We start from the raw sequence: 19,074 nt of genomic DNA, 5'->3' as shown, positions 1-19,074 counted from the left end.
ATTACCACAGTGTCGTTCTGGGCTGTTCCGGACTTCTGTTCTTTGACGTTAAGAGTGACGACAAATTCTCTCAGAAAATACAAACCCTATTGTATTTTAGGAATATAGCTGTCCAATACCGTATCACAGCCACACACAGCTGTTTAAACTTAAATTTAAATAAAAATAAAATGAAACATTCAGTTCCGGTTCCACTAGCCACATTTTCAAGTCCTCGACAGCCACAAGTGGCTGGTGGCCATCATGATGGACGGTGCGGATCTAGAATGCTCCGTCATGGTGGAAACTTCCTTCTGTGGGACAGCGCTGGTCCCGGGGAATGACAGCAAATGCCTGCATTACAGAAGTGGGTGGCGAGATCGAGGAGGGTCCGTCTCTTGTGTCTGGTTGATGCTTTGAGTCAGCAAAGCTCAGCCTCAGACCCAAGACTAAGCGTACCCCCCGCCCGAAGTCACACCTGCACCCCCCCCCCACACACACACACACATACTAGCTTCCCCTTTGCCGCTAGAGAAGGACTGTCCACTGCCTTCCTTTGGCTTTGGCCCACCCTGCTTCCCGGTTGTAATGGAATGACAGTGGTTTCGCATCAGAAACGTGTATTGTGTATAGGGGCGCCTGGGTGGCTCAGTGGGTTAAAGCCTCTGCCTTCGGCTCAGGTCATGATCCCAGGGTCCTGGGATCGAGCCCCGCATCGGGCTCTCTGCTCAGCAGGGAGCCTGCTTCCTCCTCTCTCTCTGCCTGCCTCTCTGCCTACTTGTGATCTCTGTCTGTCAAATAAATAAATAAAATCTTTAGAAAAAAAAAAAAAAAGAAACGTGTATTGTGTATAAAACTCAACGGTGTCTGCGTAGCCCAACCTCCAAACACCCCCTGTGCGGAGGACGCTTCCCAATGTGATAGCCGCCGGCTCCAGGACCAGATTTCCCGGCCCGAGCCAGAGGTGGGAAGGGTCCATTTTCTATGGCCCAGATTAGTCCCATTGGTGATGCTCTCTCCAGACGGAGGGTAGCTTTCGTGTCTGTGTTTGCACACGAGGACCCTGAGCGTAAGCAGACACCACATCGGTCCTCGTCTGAGGACACAGCCTCCTCTTCCCCTGCGGGAGTAAGAGCGGACCGCGCCTTGCTTCTTGAGAGACGGTTCTGTGCGAGCCCTCACACGAGGAACGGGGAGCCTTCCTGATGCCGTTCTGGAATTCCCACCCAATCCCGACAGAATGCTGTCCCCGAGCTAAGGCAGGCGTCGTGAGGAAAGCACCGGGGGCTTCTCCCAGACCACCGGTTCCCCAAGTACGCACTTCTTGGCCTCTTTTTTAATTAGAGGGAAGAGATGCGCATAATTTTGTATCTGGTGTAAAAAGTGAAGCGGCCTTAACATTCTGTTACCGCGCTACTTTCAATTCTGCATCTGATCTGACTGTGCTCTATCTCCGAGCCGGTTGAGGTTTTTTCCCGGGGTGATTTGGACATGGATGACCTTCCTCAGTACCGCCTGAGTCCTGCTGTAAGATGAGGCTCCATGACCTTCTCTCCCAAACAGGCACCTCCGCAATGACCCAGTACAGAGGCGTTCCTGGCCTCGCTCCCAGAGCGTCCTGTTCAGTGAGGACAGAGGGCACCATGGGGCCGGGCCCCACGTGACTCAGAGTGGCTCCCACCAGCACGCGGAATTCGAAGGCTGTCACGAGAACAGGCCTGTGCCCCCTGCCACATTTTGGGGGGAACCATATAACAACCCTGTAAAGGGACGCTAGGGAATTCCGCCTACCCTTTCATCAGACTCACCTTCGGAGCTTTGAGGCTCCACATCTCCAGGCCCCTCTGAAGTTTCTGGAATTAAGGTCTTGGACGCGGCAATAAAATGCTCGCTCCTGGGCCACTACCGGTAGGCGAGATCCTCTCCAGCTCACCGTGGCTCCCGGGATTTACGGGGCATGCCTCTGCTGTATTTTTATCCTTCCTGGACCCATCGGGGACTTGCTGAGCTCCTACATGGAGAGTTATTGGTGGGCTGTTGGGAAATGTTGAGGCTAATTTAGAAGTCCTTGCAGCTGCCCCTGGGAGCACCCCCGGGAGCACCCTTGGGAGCACCGGACCAGCACAACTGGAAAGGCCACTGGTGGGCTCTGGCTCTGGCAAGACCCAGGCAGCCTCCGCCCGTGCTGCCACTTGTGGGCCCCGTTCAGCCCTACGGTGCAGTGCCAGGGGCGTGAGGTCCCCGCACTAATGTCACCCCCTCCTGGGCACACCAGGCCACTCGCTCTCCCCGCTGGATGGGGCTGGCTCCGGTATGCACAGCTGGGTCGTGGGAGCCAGGCCCGGACCCCGTCTCCCGGGTCTGTGACGAGGCTCTGTCAACTCTGCCGGGTTGTCATCCGCGTTCCCCCGCCAGAGCCTAGCAGGGGGCTCACTTGGCAAAGACAGAGCTTCCCGCCAAGGCTGTGGGCGGCCATCTGCCCCTCGTCAACCTGCGCACCCGCAGGGGATACCCCCCTCGTCCCCCCACCCCGTCCTGCCCTCTGCTAGCCTCCACCATCCCTCTCCTCTGGAAGACGGGCCACCCACACCGGCTCTGCCCACGTCCCAGGGGAGGCTCCAGTCCCAACAGAAACGGCCGCCGGTAGTGCTGTAGCTTGACCGTCCTCCGTTACAAGGACAGGAGCAGGTCCCCGTCAGAACTGCTGAACAGCACTGGCCACCGGTCCCCGGGCAGGGCTCCAGCGCGGCCCTCAGGACCCGAGCTGGAAATAATACTGGAAATGGAAGCAAGAAACTCATGCAAGAAGAACCACAAAGAACTGGGGAACCCGTGACTCTCGTTTTTTAATTCAGTAAAAAATAACTGTAGGAGCGCCTGAAGGAGGAGTTGCCTTCTCAAGCTTTTTTGCCCCCAGTTTCGTCCTCAGTTTTAGACTTTATGAATCTTGACCAATTTTATTTTGCTGAGAAGAGAGTGTCTGTAGTTGCTTTGAGGCTTGGATGACAACCTACGGTAAGAAACGTGTTTCTCCTGTGACGCTGGGCGCGTTATACACACGCGTGATGCACACAGAGCCTCGGAAATTAGTATTTCCCTTACCAGGTACAATGGCCCCCCTTTCCTCAGATTCTGCATCGTTTTTTAAAAGGCTGGTCATGGCACCATCAAAACTGATTTCACGATCCAACAGGGCTTTGAGAGACTGAGTAGGAGAAGCCCGATGTTGGAAGATACACAGCTCGCCACTCCAAGGCCTATTTTAAAGCTACAGCGAGTGTTTTTTTAAAGATTTTATTTGTTTATTAGAGAATGAGTGGGGGGAAGGGCAGAAGGAGAAGCAGACTCCCCGCTGAACGTGGAGCCTGACACGGGGCTCCATCCCAGGACCCTGAGATCATGACCTGAGCCGAAAGCAGAGGCTTCACCGACTGAGCCACCGGGTGCCCCAAGACTGAATTAGTGTGGTCCCTGGGTGACTCTGTGAAGCATCCGACTCTTGATTTCAGCTCAGGTCATAATCGCAGGGTCCTGAGATCGAGCTTGGAGTTCCACGCTCAGCAGGGAATCTGCTTGAGATTCTCTCTCTCCCCTGTCTCCCCCCCCACCCCGCTCATGCACTCTCGCTCGCTCTCTCCCGCCTTCCCCCCAAAAGACTGTGCATTCCTGGTGAAAAAACAGACCCATGGAACACAACAGAGAGCCAGAAGTAGACCCCCATCAGGAGAAGCAGCTGATTGTTGGCAGAGGACCAACAGCAACACAGTGGGACAAAGACGGTCTCTTCCGCGGTTCGTGGTGGAGACACAGAAGGTCCATGCAGAACAGTGAACCTAGACAGAGAATTCACGCCCTTCACAAACACCAGCTCAAGGTGGGCCACAGACCTGAATGTGAAATGCAGAACTATAAAACCCCTAGAAGCTAACAGAGAAGAAAATCCAGATGAATAATAGAGCATTTGGTGGTGACTTCCAAGCCACGACAGCAGAGGCACGATCCGTTCCCTGAAAGTAAGATTGATAAGCCGGACTTCACCAAAATTAAAAACAAACAAACAAACTTCAGCTCTGCCGAAAACACGGGATCTTCTCACCCTGAAGAAGCTACATGGCTTTTCCAGAAAGATCCAACTTTGGTCCCGACGGTCTGACTCCTCCTATTAGGGCGTCCCCTGGGACCCAGGCAACTATAACCCTAAATGAAAAGGCCAAATATTAGGGATGAGACATGGCATGAGCCCCGGAGATGGTCCACTGGGGACCTACGTGGCCCTGCTGCTCTGTCTCATCAGGAAGCAGCCGGGGCCATGTGGTCTCGGTGGCTCCGACTCTCTGGGGCTTGGAGCTCTATGGTCATGCCTCCAACCACTCATGCGGCAGAGGCCGTGCGTCGCAGGAACATCGTAGAGTTGTCCAAATGGACGTCCATGCCTGGTTCCATCTGGAAGCCAGAGCTGGAAAAACACCTCATGAGCATCGTGGCTGCTGTAAAGAAATGTGGATGAATTTAACCGAGTATTAGAAGGTTCCTGTTGGGGTGGAATAGGTCCCTGGTGTTGGCTGGGCGACCTCAGGGGCCAGGGTCCCCACCATATGCAGCTCTTGATGACGATGATGACGACAGTGCCATGTCAGCCACCGGACCAGACTCTCCAGCTGCAGACAGGCGTGCGCTTCGGCTGGCTAGCATATGCCCCCTTGTCAGGCGACCCTTCCTTTGACAGACACTTTTCTTGGGATGTGTGCTTTCTTTTAACAAGTCGGGGAAACATTCTGTGTTTCTGCTGCACAGTCTCAAAGCACGCAGGTTCTGTGAACCTTCATGGACTCAGGACAGTTTAGAAGGCGGGGTCTGTGTAGCCTCTCCTCAGGAGTTCTTACTGGGGCCTCAGCTGGGACTACGGAAAGTCTCAAGTCTCGACGGACACGCAAGTCCACACACTTGACTCCAGACCAGAGGCTGTGGCTTTGAAACTCGGTAGGGAACTGGGCAGTGTGGAGGGGACTTGCAACTCACCTGGGGGGGGACTTATGGGATACACCCAGATCCCCACTCCCCCGGTGGGGTCCGGGTGTCTACAGATCACAACACCTGAATAGGTTCTTCAACTCCAAGCTGCATCGGGTTGAAAATGTCTCCTCTTGGAAAGCATGAGTTCACGTGGTAGAGTGAAAAGTACCAAATGTTTACATCCTCGTATCAACAGACCTCCAAAGCTGACGTGTAAACATGGTACTTTGCTGAGACAGATTAATGCTGTCCATCATTTATCACTTCTTGAGCAAACAGCAGCCAGCTCCCGTGACTTGGCCATGGGCTGTCCCTGGTCACCTGCACAGGCTCTGCCTATGTCATTCAGGGGAGTGAACACCACCCCCCCCGCCCAGGGGAACATCCTGTCCCACCTCCCAGCATCCTGAAGCCATGCTCCGCCAGGTGCCCACAGCATGAACTGGCATTAAAATTGTGCCCTGTGCTGGCTTCCTCCCGTCTCTTACTTCCCCATCCCTCCCTGGACTCTCTGCAGTCACAAACAAAATAAACTACTTGTGTTTGCATCTGGAGGGAACCCAGACAAAGACAGAGACGGGACTGGAGTTAGGCAACAACCTTCTGTACGGGAAGACTTTCTTTAACATTATGCATTAATGTCCTTCCAGCCCAAATCTCACCGCAATTTTTCAAGGTACCCACAAAAGATTTGAATGTTCCTCTTGAAATAGAAATATGTGAAAGTAGCAAGGATCTTTTTTAAAAGATTTTATTTATTTATTTATTTGACAGAGAGAGAGAGATCACAAGTAGGCAGAGAGGCAGACAGAGAAAGAGGGGGAAGCAGGCTCCCTGCAGAGCAGAGAGCCCAATGCAGGGCTCGATCCCAGGACCCTGGGATCATGACCTGAGCCGAAGGCAGAGGCTTTAACCCATCCAGGCACCCAGGATAGACGGTTTTGTTGCCAGATGGTTAACACAGTTGCAGGCACTGGAAAACCTGTTGAAAGTCAATGTTGACAGTCCATGTCGACAGTGCACTCTCTCCCAGAGAGAATTATGAAGGGATGCTTTAACTGTTGCCCTTTAGAAGCTTTATCGTATCTCCTCAAGGAACGTCTATCGGTTTGGGGAGTACTCTTAGACGGGCTCATGTGCCTTGTGTGTCCAGAGACGGACAAGTGTGTGCATACGTGGATATCTGTAGAGTGTCCTTAGAACACAGAATGTTCTGTGGCCTGGTTCAACTGAAACATACACTGAAGAAAGGTATCCATCAAGGGAAAGGACGATGCTCTATGAAAGGGAAGTGTATGCAAGATGACCTCCCAAAGCCAAAGGCGCCATGAGACCAAAGGAAAAAGCCGATCAGTCCAGGCGGACAAGGGATGGTCTAAGAAGGAGACTTCCAGACAGAAGCACGTCTTGGGCAGGCGGCTGCAAGACGGATGTCCACAGCCCACTTCCTGTAAGACCGACTTTTATAGCCCTCGAGGCTGGGCTTCTGCTGGGGGACCCCCGGGAGGAGATGATGGAGGACCGGTGTGAGTGCTGGTCGTATCTCCAGAGCTGATCACGGATGTTATGTCCCAAGGCTGTTCTTTAGTGATATCACTTGTGTGGTTAAGTAAAAAGGAAGAATAGAGTCGAGTCTATGGCCAAGGAGACTTCAGGAAAAAAATGGGTCACCGTGGCATTTCTGTCCAAGTTGGTATCAGGCCAGTTGGCCCAGTCTCCAGCAGGTAGGCACAAAATAAGCACTCCAGGGGTGTGTGTTGGCAGGCACACACCTGCAGGGAAAGGGGGTGCCCTGACATCATCCAACCAAAACGCTGAGCTTACCCCTTCTCAACAAGAACTTTCCATAAGTCACTTAAATTTCTCTGTGCCTTTGTCTACTGACAGGGAAATTATTGGTCAAAATGACATCACCAGGTTTCTCTCTTTTCTGTAAATTGTACACTTGTGCACTCCATTCTCTCGCACACTCTCTCTGGGTGATTTTGTCTTACCGTTCACACACCATCTAAAACTTGACATTCATAACTTCATTTCCGATCCAGACTCCTCTTTTGTGAGCCGCAGACTCCTATGTGGAAAAGTCCACTGGACATCTCCATTGAATAATGTATGTGTGCGATACCTACCATTTAATTCCCCAGCTCGTAGTCTCCTTCGTCCCCTGATCCAAAGTAGCCCTGAGCCCTTCTTCTCGGTCCATGATGGTCACCATCCCCCCAGTGGCCTCATGTCCCCTAAGTCTTCACGATTCCCTGCTCATCCCCTTCCAGCACCCTCCTGATACCCACACAGGAGCGTGCACACATGCGCACCCACACACACACCACTCTCTTCCCTTCCCCAGCCCATCCAAAACCCCCACCAGGTTCCTCGGATTTCTGCTCTTTCCTGCAAATCAGGAGAGCAGAGGCGAGTGTAGCCTTGTCACCCACTGACCCATTTTCCAAGCGCCAGCGATTGTAATGAAGGCCTACAGAAGCTCGGGTCAGGCTTCCTAAAAACATTTCAATGCCTTCCACTGCAGTTAGAGGAAGTACAAATTAGGAACCACGGCTCCAAGGACCCCCTTGCTTCGTACAGACCTTGCAGGGGGTGGACTTCTTTCAGGGCTGGCATTGGTCTGTCTAGCCTCACTGCCTTCACAGATGCTGCTCCCATAGGGGGCCCTTCCCGTGCCCCTCCTCTGTGAGGACAATTACTTCTCTGGGCTCTGCTGATGTCGGGCAGCACAGGGAGCATTAGTACGTGTGTCTGCAGGGCCGACTTGCTCTTCCTTCTTTCTTTCCTCCAGTGGCTTTTGTAGACACTACTTCAGTCCAGGATCCCAGTCTTAACCATGAATCCTGAGTCCCCCCTCCACCCCCCCTCCCCCGGCCTATCCTGGGCCCCGGAGGCAGAACACAGAGAGCTCTTCCCTCCTCCAGCCTGTGACAAGTGCCTCAGGCCATGGCCATTCTGTCCTCCCAGTCTATGTCCTCCCAGTCCGTGCCCAGTCCTTCCATGAATGGCCTGAACACGGCCTCACGCCCCCTCCGCCCTTTGTACCTATCAAGCCCCAAGCTCAGGGCAGCTGCAGGTGCCCCAAAGCGTCCAGCCCCCATGCTCCCTGCAAACCTCTCTTGCCTGCTCTCGGCGACCCCTCTCAGCTGTGCTCTCTGTCCCAATAAAATTCTCTCGACTGTGTTTTGTTTCTGTAGATCTGTCAAAATCTGGTCCACGGTATCGTTCTCTTGAGCAGCGTTTCAGCCGTTGGGGGAGGAAGAGTAGAGTGTGCAGACTCAGTTCTGGGGCGGCGGGGAAGGCTTCCCATGGGCCAAGGTGGGAATCTGTGGGATGACCTAGTGGGGCTGAAAAATTGAAGCCGGGGTGTTCGGGGGGGAAATGTGGGAATCTGGTGACGGGCCCGTGGTAAGAGGGATCCATGTGGCTGGGACTGTAGGTGAAATGAACTAGCTTTGAAGAATGAGCTTTCCCGGTAGGTTTCTCCAGATTTTCTTGACCTTTATCACCAGGAGAAATTAATGTTTAACCAGCCCGGGAGGCTGGGAAAGCAAGGACAGGGAGCCATCTGGATCTCAAGCTACAAACAGTGACCTGTCGGAACACTGCTTGGCCACGTTTTCCACAACCCCCAGAACGAGAGCGTCTCCTGACGGAGAACAGACTCAGAAGGAAGTAGGATTCCCAGCAAGTAAGTCCCAGGCTTCATACTTAATCGATGGTTATTGTTGGAAACGGCAACCTCGATTCCCGGTCCCAGGGTACTGAACGTTTGCTTAACATTAACTCACCTGAGGACGGGACGTCACTATTGGTCAAGAGCTGTTAGGCAAGGCTGTCGGGACCAAGGGGACTGACCCTCGGTGCTCACACACACACAGTCCTGCACGCATCTCGTGTGTGGCCAGGCGAGGGTTGGGGAGAATTTCCTGCCTGTCACTCGAGAGCAAGGACAGGACAGACATGGGCACATCTTGTCCTTACCCCTTGCTTCCACCGCGGTCTTGGTCCTTTGTTCCTCTGGGTCTCTGTTCCTTCCTCTCGACAATGGGGATTTTTCTAGCACCCACCTTGTCAGCTAATTGTGAGGATTCGATCTCATAATGTCTGGAAAATATCCGGCGCTTGGAATATGATAGAGAAATGGTGACTCTTCCCTTACCTGTGAGATCTGGAGCATCAGAGGTAAACTCAGAGGCTCCCTGTCCGGTGTGAGTTGAGGAGAACGGAAGGGTCTCCCCTGCCAACTTGCCCTGCTGGTGACAGTCCCTTCAGAAGGTACCGTTTTTGAGACAATCATTGCTTCTCCATCAGGTCGGGGTTAAAACCATGCTTCTGAGTGTTTAGCCTGTGCTGGGACTCACCTTCCTCTTTAACATATTCTCATTGGACGCACAAGAAACTGAGTCAGGAGAGGTGAGGAGGATAGTCGTGCAAGGCCTCCCCTCTTGCGACCACGAAACTGGCCCTTGGGTGTCGTTGCGGCATACGGTGGCCCCTGGGAAAGCGTTGGATGTTTAAGACACTTACTGTGTCCCAGGCACAGGAGTCCCTCGGAGAGCAGGCAGTGGGCGCTGGAGGGACAGGACTAGAGATGCAGGACTGTGGGCAGAAGGGGGACGGGAAGGGTGGAGGTGAGGAACGTGAAGGTACAGCTGCAAAGTGGCAAGTGCAGGACTGGACACAGGGTCGAAGGCTCGATACCCCCGGCTCAGGTGGCACAAGAGAGGCTCAAGCAGGCCGACCACAGCTAGGACTGAGGAAGAAGAGCAGTGTGTTCCCATTTAACAAGGTCATTCACAAGGAATCGACTCAAGGAGTCCATGGCTACAAACGATGATAAAATGCTCAGTCCACCGAGAAGAGGATACAGCTCTAGACAATATAACCCTAGTGGATGAACATAAATAGATCTTAAGTATATTAACTATATTAAGCAAATCTTGGCACAACTGGGGAGAAATCGACAAACTCACCCTCATAATGGAAATTTTCAAGGTATCGTTAGCGATGGTAGTAAACAGGATGATTGATCCAGGCAGCAAAAATACTAGATTTGGAAAACTTCGATAAATAACCGTCTTGGTGTATGGGACATAGATAGAAGCCTTCAGCAGACAGCTAGAAAACCCGCTTTCTTCTCAAGTGCGTGTGAAATGTGACAAAAATTGAGTGGGTAACCGGCCATCGCCTAAATCTCAACACCTGTCAGAGAATTGCTATCAGACCAGCGAGTTCTCTTGCTCCGATTCAGCTCAGGTCAATCCAATTCTGTTAAGTTCTGTTCAATTCAATTCAGTTTTGTTCAGTTCGGTTCAATTCCATTCCATTCCATTCAATTCAGTTCGGCTCAGTTCAATTCAATTCAATTCCATTAAGTTCGGTTCTGTTCAATTTTTTTTTTTTAAAGCAAAAATTGTTCCATTTGTCTGGAGTTGTTTTGAAGAGATATACCATGTAACTGACACATCAAGGAAAAAACAGAATGGAAATGAGATAATACTCAGAAATAAATGTTTGTTTTAGGCTTGAGATACGTATTGGAAGCTGAACATAGAAGGAAGAAGGTAGTTTTAAAAGCTAATATTAGTTTTAAAAGCTAATATTGGTTGGGCCGCTGCCTTCAGCTCGGGTCATGGTCCCGGGGTTCTGGGATCGAGTTCCGCATCGGGCTTCCTGCTCGGCGAGGAGCCTGCCTCTCTCCTTGCCTCTGCCTGCCACTCTGCCTGCTTGTGTGTACTCTCTCTCACTGACAAATAAACGAATAAATAAAATCTTAAAAAAAAAAGCTAATATTAGAAATTGAAAAAGGATAGAAATTGAGATAAGCAAGCAACTAAAGGTGCCAGAAAAATAACAGAATGAAGATAACTGAACATGGGCAATAAAAAAGATGAAGAGGAAACATGAATGAGAAAGGAAATAAAGGTAGATGAGGGCAGACCAACAAAGCCACAAGTTTTTCTTTTTTAAATCTAAAACAGAGATAGTCCTGGGGCGTCTGGGTGGCTCGCTTATTTGAGCATCTCACTCTAAATCTCAGCTCAGGTCTTGATCCCAAGACTAAGTAAAGACAAGAAGAGAGGAAAATAGGGAAATAAATAATATCATAAGAAAAGGGGGTGTCTCTTGGTTCATCTCCCCTTCCAATTTCCCTCAACTCCCTTCTCTTCTCCATCTCCCCATGTCCTCCATGTTATTTGTTATGCTCCATAAATAAGTGAAACCATCTGATAATTGACTCGAGGTGAACCATGAGAGACTATGGACTCTGAAAAACAACCTGAGGGTTTTGAGGGGGCAGGGGTTGGGAGGTTGGGGGAACCAGGTGGTGGGTATTAGGGAGGGCACGGATTGCATGGAGCACTGGGTGTGGTGCAAAAACAATGAATACTGTTACGCTGAAAAGAAATAAAGAAAATAAAGAAAAAAAAAGAAAAGGGGGTGTCATTATAGGGACACCTGGGTGACTCAGTCGGTTAGGTGTCCACACTCTGGGTTTTGGCTCAGGTCATGCTCTCGGGGTCGTGAGATTGGACCCTACATCAGGCTCCATGCTCAGTGGGGTGTCTGCTTGGGATTCTCTCTCTAGCTCTCCTCTGCCCCTCCCCCTGCTCATGTTCTCTCTCTCTCTCTCACAAATAAAATTTAAAAATAAAGCTTAAAAAAAAAAAGAAAAGGGACATCATTATAGATTCAATTAAGCAGAATGATAATGAGCATATTATTAAAACAGACAAACCCTTGTCATTAAATGTAAAAATTTAAAATTACATTTCGTTTTCATTTGGAACAACACCACGGAGAAACAGAAATCCTACTGAATGGTCCTGAATAATAAATAAATCGATTTATGAAAAATATTTCCTCAGACAAGGAGGAGAGGCAAATGATTTCTATGTATGATTTGTCACATTCTGTCAGTGATTGGGTAATTCCAAATTTCAAAATTATATAAATTGCTTCAGAGAATTAAAAAAGGGCTTATCCTCCATCTATGAGATCACAGAATTGACTCTAAAACTAGAGAAAATCCATATAAGCAAGAAAAATTACAATTTTATTCATGGAAAGGAAGTAAAAATTCTATGCAAGTAGCTAACACACCATAGTTTTATCCGAAGAATAAAAGGATATTTGAAAATTAGAAAATGTATTAATGACATTCATTATATTAACAATTCAGATTAAGAAAACTATATGATTCTCTTCTCATTTGATGCAGAAAATACTTTGATAAAATTAAACTTCAATTTACTTTAAAAGTGGGAATAGAAGAAACCTTCTAATAAAGGTTTTTCAACAAAACCCTGTTATTAATAGTGAAATGCTAGAAGCATTCTTTTTTTTTTTTTGAAGATTTTATTTATTTATTTGACAGAGAGAGACACACAGCAAGAGAGCGAACACAAGCAGTGGGAGAGGGGGAAGCAGGCTCCCCGCTGAGCAAGAAGTCCAATGCGGGACTCGATCCCAGGACCCTGGGATCATGACTTGAGCTGAAGGCGGTGGCTTAACCAACTGAGCCACCCAGGCGCCCCTAGAAGCATCCTTCATAAAGTCAACGAGATGAGGATATTCACAACTGCTTCTGTTCAACAACGTCACAGAGGCCCTAGAACAGGGCCAGGCAAATGAATTTTTTTTTAAAAAGATTTATTTGTTTGAAAGAGAGAGAGCTGGTGGGGCGGGGGTGGGGGGGGCAGCCGCGGAGGAGGAAGAAGAGAATCCCAAGCAGAATCTGTGCTAAGCGAGGAGCAGACATGGGGCTCTGTCTCATGACCCTGAGATCATGACCTGAGCTAAAACCAAGGGTCGAACACTCAACCAACTAAACCACCCAGGTGCCCTAAAATAATTATTCTTACTAGTACTGTAGCGACAATTGTCGATCTTTTATGGTTAACTGGTTGAGTGCATCATTTAAGAAATCCTTCCTACTCAATGTCGTAAAAATGCATTTCTGTTGTCCTAAAAAGTTTGCCTCTCACAGTGGAGGATTTAATCTACCAGAAATCTGTTTTTGTATATGGATTGAGAAACAGGTTTAACGTCATTCTTTTCCCAAGTAGGTGGCCAGTTGCCCAGAACCGCTTAAGACTCTGTTCTTTCTCGATTGATCTGCAATTCCACATGTGTCAATTGTCCATATATTTGTGGGGTTTTCTCCAGGCTCTCTATTCTATTTAATTGGTCAGGCGTCTATCCTTGCATCAAAATCATGACTTTTTTTTTTTTTTTTTTTTTTTTTTAGAGTTTGATCTATCTTGATAAGTAGAGCAAGACAGGAATAGCCTTCTTTCTGCAGAGTAGGCTGGCTCTTCGCAGACTTCTGCTTTGGCATTTACATTTTAGAGTCAAATATCTGTGTTGGGATTTAGATCGGAATGGTATTGAGTCTGCGAATCACGTGGAGAGAAATGGAAATGTTCACAATATGGAACAGGCATTTATTCCCATTTTTAGATCTGCTTGAATGGGTCCCATCAGTTGTTACAAGTTTCTTCATCCAGATCTTACAAGTCTTTTGTTAAGGTTTTGTTAGATTCACTCCTATTGTCTTGTTCTTTTCTTTTTTTAATGTTTATTTTTATTTTTATTTTTTTTGTTTTCTTATTCCTCATGAAGTCCTGTCTCGCCATGATCGCAGTGGGTGGGCAGAGCAGCAAGTCCAGCCTCCGGAGCCCGAGGTCTTAACCCTGAGCTGAGTCTTCTTTTCTTTTATTTTTTTTTTCAAGAATGTATTTATTTTAGAGAGAAAGCGGTGGGGGAGGGGGGGAAGGGGCAGAGAGAGAAAGATGATCTCAAGCAGACTCCCCACTAAGCCCAACACGGTTTCCATCTCACAACCCCAAGATGATGACCCCAGCGGAAACCGAGAATCGGACGCTTGACTGACCATTCCACCCCGGCGTCCCCTGTGCCTTCTCTTTAAACATTAGGCAAGGCGGTGCGCTGCCTGAAACCTTGCAGTGACTTTGCTTTCTCTGCAAAGGCAGGCTGGGTCCCCGGCTTCAGGGCTCCTGCCTGGGCTGTGCCCCCTTCACCAGCTTTGCAGCACTGGTCCCAGTGGACAACTGTGGATTTCTTTCTCTGCTCTTTCTTTCTTTCTTTTTTTTTTTTTTTAAGATTTTATTTATTTATTTGACAGACAGAGATCACAAGTAGGCAGAGAGGCAGGCAGAGAGAGAGGAGAAAGCAGGCTCTCCACGGAGCAGAGAGCCCGATGCGGGGCTCGATCCCAGGACCCTGGGATCATGACCTGAGCCGAAGGCAGAGGCTTTAACCCACTGAGCCACCCAGGCGCCCCTCTCTGCTCTTCCTTTCATGGTCTGCCTCCCTTCCTGGCATGCCACCCAGCAAGCAGATTTGCTGTGTCCAGCATGAGGGCAGGCTGGCCTGCTGGCGAGGAGTTTGCTTGTGTGGGACCTTGCCACATTTCCTAACCTCTTTGGGCCTCAGCTTCCTTGTCTGTACAATGGGGATGAGAATATCTACTTGTGAGGCAGTTTTGAGGGACTGAATGATTTTATGTAGAAATGCCTGTAATGAAACCTTTACAAATGTATTTTTTAAAGGATTTTATTTATTTATCTGAGAGAGAGGCAAGAAAGGGCACGAGCTGGGGAGAGGGGCAGAGGCAGAGGGAGAAGCAGACTCCCCTGCTGAGCAGGGAGCCCGACTCGGGGCTCCATCCCAGGACCCGGAGATCATGACCGGAGTTGAAGGCAGATACTTAACCAACGGAGCCACCCAGACACCCCCAATGCTAGGTATTACTATAGTGACTCTTTATGGAATGGAGGATATCTCTTGATTCTCAAACCCCCTTGTCCAGAGGTCTGTGCTGGGCTCAGCCCCTCACCAGACTTCTGTCCTTCTCTGCAGAACCTCCCTGTCTTCACCCAGGGTTTACCAAGCAGTGTGCTGAGACCCCAGAGCCCTTCCCAGGGCTCAGCTGCCGCTGACCCAGCCAGGGTGGTCTCTCTTCCCGTGGAGTGCCTGGTCCTACCTGCCCCTTGTCTGTAGTAGCCCCTCCCAGGGCTGGGGGATGAGAAGCATCCCAGCCTCCTGCCCTCACCCAGCCACGGAAGGAGGGATGAAGCTGTGCACCAGGTGCCAGGCTCCTCGCCAGCCCCCCATCAGCCCCACACCTGCCGCAGGCCCTGCCCCTCCCCTCCAAGGCCTCTGCCCCCGGCCGGCTGGCTGGCATGTACTGCACATGTGTGTGCGCGCGTGCGGTGGGAGCAGAGGAAATGCAGGCCCCTCCTGACCTGGGTGGGCTCTGCCAGGCCCCCTTTGCAGGTTCCCAGGGCTCTGTGCACACCTTAAAAGAGAAATGAACCCTGCCCGGTGTACCGCCCTGATCAGCCCGCCTGAGGGGATAGAGAAGGAAGCCCAAGAAATCTTGCCATTTGCGATGGGCCTTGAGGCATTGTGCTAAGTGAAATAAGTCAGAGAAAGCAAATACCATATGATCTCACTCGTGTGTGGAATCTCAAACACAGATCAAACAAAACAAAACCCAGAGTCCTAGATACAGAGAACAGATTGGCAGCTGCCAGAGGGAACTGAGGGGACCGGTGTGTGGGGGTGGGGAATGGATAAGGGGGTCCAGAAGCGCACACTTCTAGCTATTAAAGAAAGACGTCCTGGGGACGTAATGGGCAGCTTGGGCAGCTGATCCTGTGGTATCAACTTGGAGAGGTGACACAGGTGCCTAGACTCAGGCTGGGGATCAAACGTCCGATCACTACACCGTATGCCTAAAAGTAACACAATATTGTACGTCAATTATGCCTCAATTAAAAAAGAAAGCCAAGTGCATTATTGCACACCGGTTATAAACCATTAGAAAATCTATCTTTAATAGGTGTTTTTAAAAATGTTTTCCGTAAAAAAAAAAAAAAAAAAGACATTTGTGTTTTGAACGCTGTAGGCTTCTTTTAACCAAAGAACGGGATTTTGAATCACATGAATTGGATGAAATCCTCACCTGCGTCTGCCGCTCTCTGATCTGGACTAATGGGCTTGGTGGCGATGCGTTCCAGGTGGCCTGTGCCTGGAGGGGCCCCGGAGCCACCCCCCACCCCCAGGCAGTGGGGTCGGCCGGCCGGGGCTGGCCGAGTGAGTCCTCCTTGCTGTCTTTGCCACGCTGGTCCTTCCTCCTTGACAAGCCAGGACGCTCTGCTGCTGCTCCGAGCTTGCCCTGAAGGTCTCCGCGCATCTGGGTCCCGCGCAGAGCTCTGGAGACACACAGCCCTTTCTCTGTGGCCTTTTCCCTCTGTCCCCCGCCCCACCCCCCCCGCCTGCAGTCTCCACTGTCTCCTTGGTCCTGCTCTGCCCCCACCAGGCCCTCGAGACCGGGGTGGGGAGCAGGAGGGCGGGAGGTGGGAGATGCTGCTGCCGGGGAAATGAGCAGAACGAGCTGCTCTGATTGGCTTTGGGGAGGCGGACACTGTCTATATAAATGGCAATCACATCCTCTGTGTCTTTGAACTGTCACAGGGAGAGGAGAAAGAAGAGAGCGAGCGAGCAAGCACCGCGGGGCTGCCTGTGAGTACTGCTCCTTGTCCTTGTAGCCCGGGGGGCCAGCCCCACTGGACCGTCCAGCTCCTGGATGGCTGTGGCCCTGGGGTCTGGGGACCAGAGGTTTACCTGTTGCTTTCAGCCGGCGGTTTTCCTCCAGCTGGCTTGGGATGGCTCAGCGTCCCGCTGTGGGCTGGCGGGCACATGATAGGAACTTTTTGCAAACATAGGTGCCAACCCAAGTCACCTGTCTTTTTGTGTGTCTCTAAGCAACAAGTCAGGGAAAGAAGCAGAAACTTCGGATGTTTTTTTTTTAGCCCGTGTTCTCTGAGCCACAATAGCAACATAACAAAGTGAGTGGAAAGGAGCTTCCAGGCTGGTGCCTGGTGCATCCGGAGCCCAGGGAGGCCGGGAGATGGGGTGGGACAGGAGGAGGCTAGGAACCAGGTGGACGCAGGCTGCGTGGAGGGCACCGCATGTCCCCTGCCAGGGCTCCTGTCCTCGGCGTGCAGGAGAGCGAACGGTCCTCCTGCAAGACTGTTGTAAACACCTGCTCTGATGTTTGTAAGGGGCGGACACAGTAGGTGGTCAATAACGAGGGCTATGGTATTAACAAGCCAGTCACCAGCAGGTGGGAATGTCAGAAGGGGTGAAACGCTGCCCAGTGCTTCCCCGGCCCCGGGGAATATTGTTTTCTCCAGTTTCCAAGGGAAGTTCAAGCAAGTGATCTAGGTTTTCCCTCCCTCACCCTATTTCTCTCTCAAAAGCTCTGAGAGCTGGGTGTTCACACTCGGTTTCTCCTTCAAATGGGCAGCATTTTCCGCTCTAAAACAGAACCCATAGCCAAGGTGCCAGTCATAGCATCAAAGCTGGCCTCTTTGGGTTTTCCAAGCTGCTGGAGAGACAAACAGATCCTCTCTGCCTGGGGTGTGTGGGGGGGGTGCGGTTCCCCAGCAAATACAGCAGACATCCTGGAGCAGTTCTGACAGGATGAGTGTCGGGATGGTTCTGAAAGGGAGCAAATGTTGTGTCCTTTACCGCAGCCTCTTTCTCTCTTCTGGACACGTGCTGGGGGAGCCTCTAAGCACAGCCAATTTGATGAAAAGAATTAAAAAAAAAAAACCCACCCTTCCAAACCCTTACAAATCAGATAAGTAGCTGGAGAATTTATTTACGTCGGTTTTCCCCACTCAAGGACGTGCGTCATTCTGGAGGTTTTGCCCTGTAACCTTGGAAACTGAGTCTGGTGGCAAGTTTGGGGAAAGACTCCAGGAAAATGAGACTTTGTGCATAAGAGAGGTTGTGAAGTGCCTCGAGGTGCTCATTAGCATTTCTGGGGGGCGATGTGCTCAGGGCATCAGGGGGCAGAGCACAGGCACCGGGCCTCAGCGGACCGGGTCTCGTGTTCCGAGGGTACAAACCCACCAGAGAAACTGCCTGTAGCTGTGTGGGCTGAGACCAGCCACCTGCTTCCCTGAGCCCATTTCCTCATTTCTAGGGTGGGGAGGCTGGCGTGAAGATGCGGAGGACACCGCTGCCCTGTGTAGGGTAACAATTTCAGCATTTACTTGGGTATGGAGGAGGTGGGGGAAGCACTTCTCCTGGGCCACAGAGGACCGTGAAGTTGGTCCAGCCTCTGCCCATTCCTGCCCAGGTTGGGGCTCAGATCAGAGCTGTCCCCTGTGCACCTGCTCCAGCGTGTGGTGAAAGGGCAGCGCCCAGACCACACGCTGGGTGGCACGCGCTGCCTATCCAGCCCAGACCAGAGCCTCCTCTGGGTGGGCAGAGGCAGCAGGTGGCTCAGGAGCCCATGGCCACCGACCACAGCTGTCAGGGGAGGAGGCTGGCTTCAGCCTCCATAGTATAGCGCCAAGCCCCCAGTGCTTCCGTTCCTGGTCGTACAGCCTGGGTCGGGGCACCAGCGCCTCTGAACCTTGGTCAGACGACGTTAATCATACTCACAGGCTGGGTTGTTGAGACAGGTAAATGAGATAGGGCCCACAACAAGCCTCGCAGAAATTAGGCAGCAGTGACTCATCTGGTTTTTCCAGCAATAGGATATGGCAATCCTGGGTTAGCGTGTGCTTGAGCTCTGACTTGGGGAAGCCTCAAACACACATTTTTTTTAACAACACTGGGGACAGGCCAGCAGCCTCCTCCAAGGAGCAAGAGGGAGTCCATAGTCAATATTTACCACTGACCTGATTTGTGAAAAAAAATAAATAAATAAACGGAGACTCCCCGAAGAATGTGCCAAAGCCAACTAACCAGACTCCCGATGACAGGTGTTGTATATTTGGGAAAGATGATAAATCAATATGTGAGTTAGCCATAGGCGTGACTGCTATTAAGAAGAAAGCAACCAACTAGAACATAATTTAATAGTCTCGAGTCTATGGAAAAGGCAGATGGTGGTGGCCTTTTGTGACCTATTAATGTGACTACAAGAGAGCAAGAGAAAGGGGGTGAGCATTTTAAGGGCGAGGAGAGGGGCTTTCCATGCCAGGAAAGTGTCTTCTGGAAGAGAATGGAATTAATTGGAAATGGGAG

The 19,074-nt window shown here is 50.7% G+C and overlaps 1 protein-coding gene across 5 annotated transcripts in view; it reads left to right on the top strand.

Annotated features, from left to right (window-relative positions):
- Window positions 1-8,539: 8,539 nt before the first annotated feature.
- The window catches only part of DDC (dopa decarboxylase), a 79,584-nt gene continuing 69,049 nt past the window's right edge, over window positions 8,540-19,074 (top strand). For 2 of the 5 annotated variants that reach the window (XM_080818879.1, XM_080818873.1), the window contains exon 1: window positions 16,498-16,551. The gene's annotated coding sequence lies outside the window, so the exon portion shown is untranslated. Of the gene's footprint in view, window positions 8,687-16,497; window positions 16,552-19,074 lie in introns of those variants that run through there. The other 3 variants (XM_080818872.1, XM_080818874.1, XM_080818878.1) reach the window with 3 other exon arrangements.

Source organism: Martes martes, assembly GCF_963455335.1.
Source record: "Martes martes genome assembly, chromosome: 11".
Lineage (NCBI taxonomy): Eukaryota > Metazoa > Chordata > Mammalia > Carnivora > Mustelidae > Martes > Martes martes.
The sequence above is the reverse complement of the archived record's forward strand: the minus strand, read 5'-3'. Positions and strand labels throughout refer to the sequence as shown.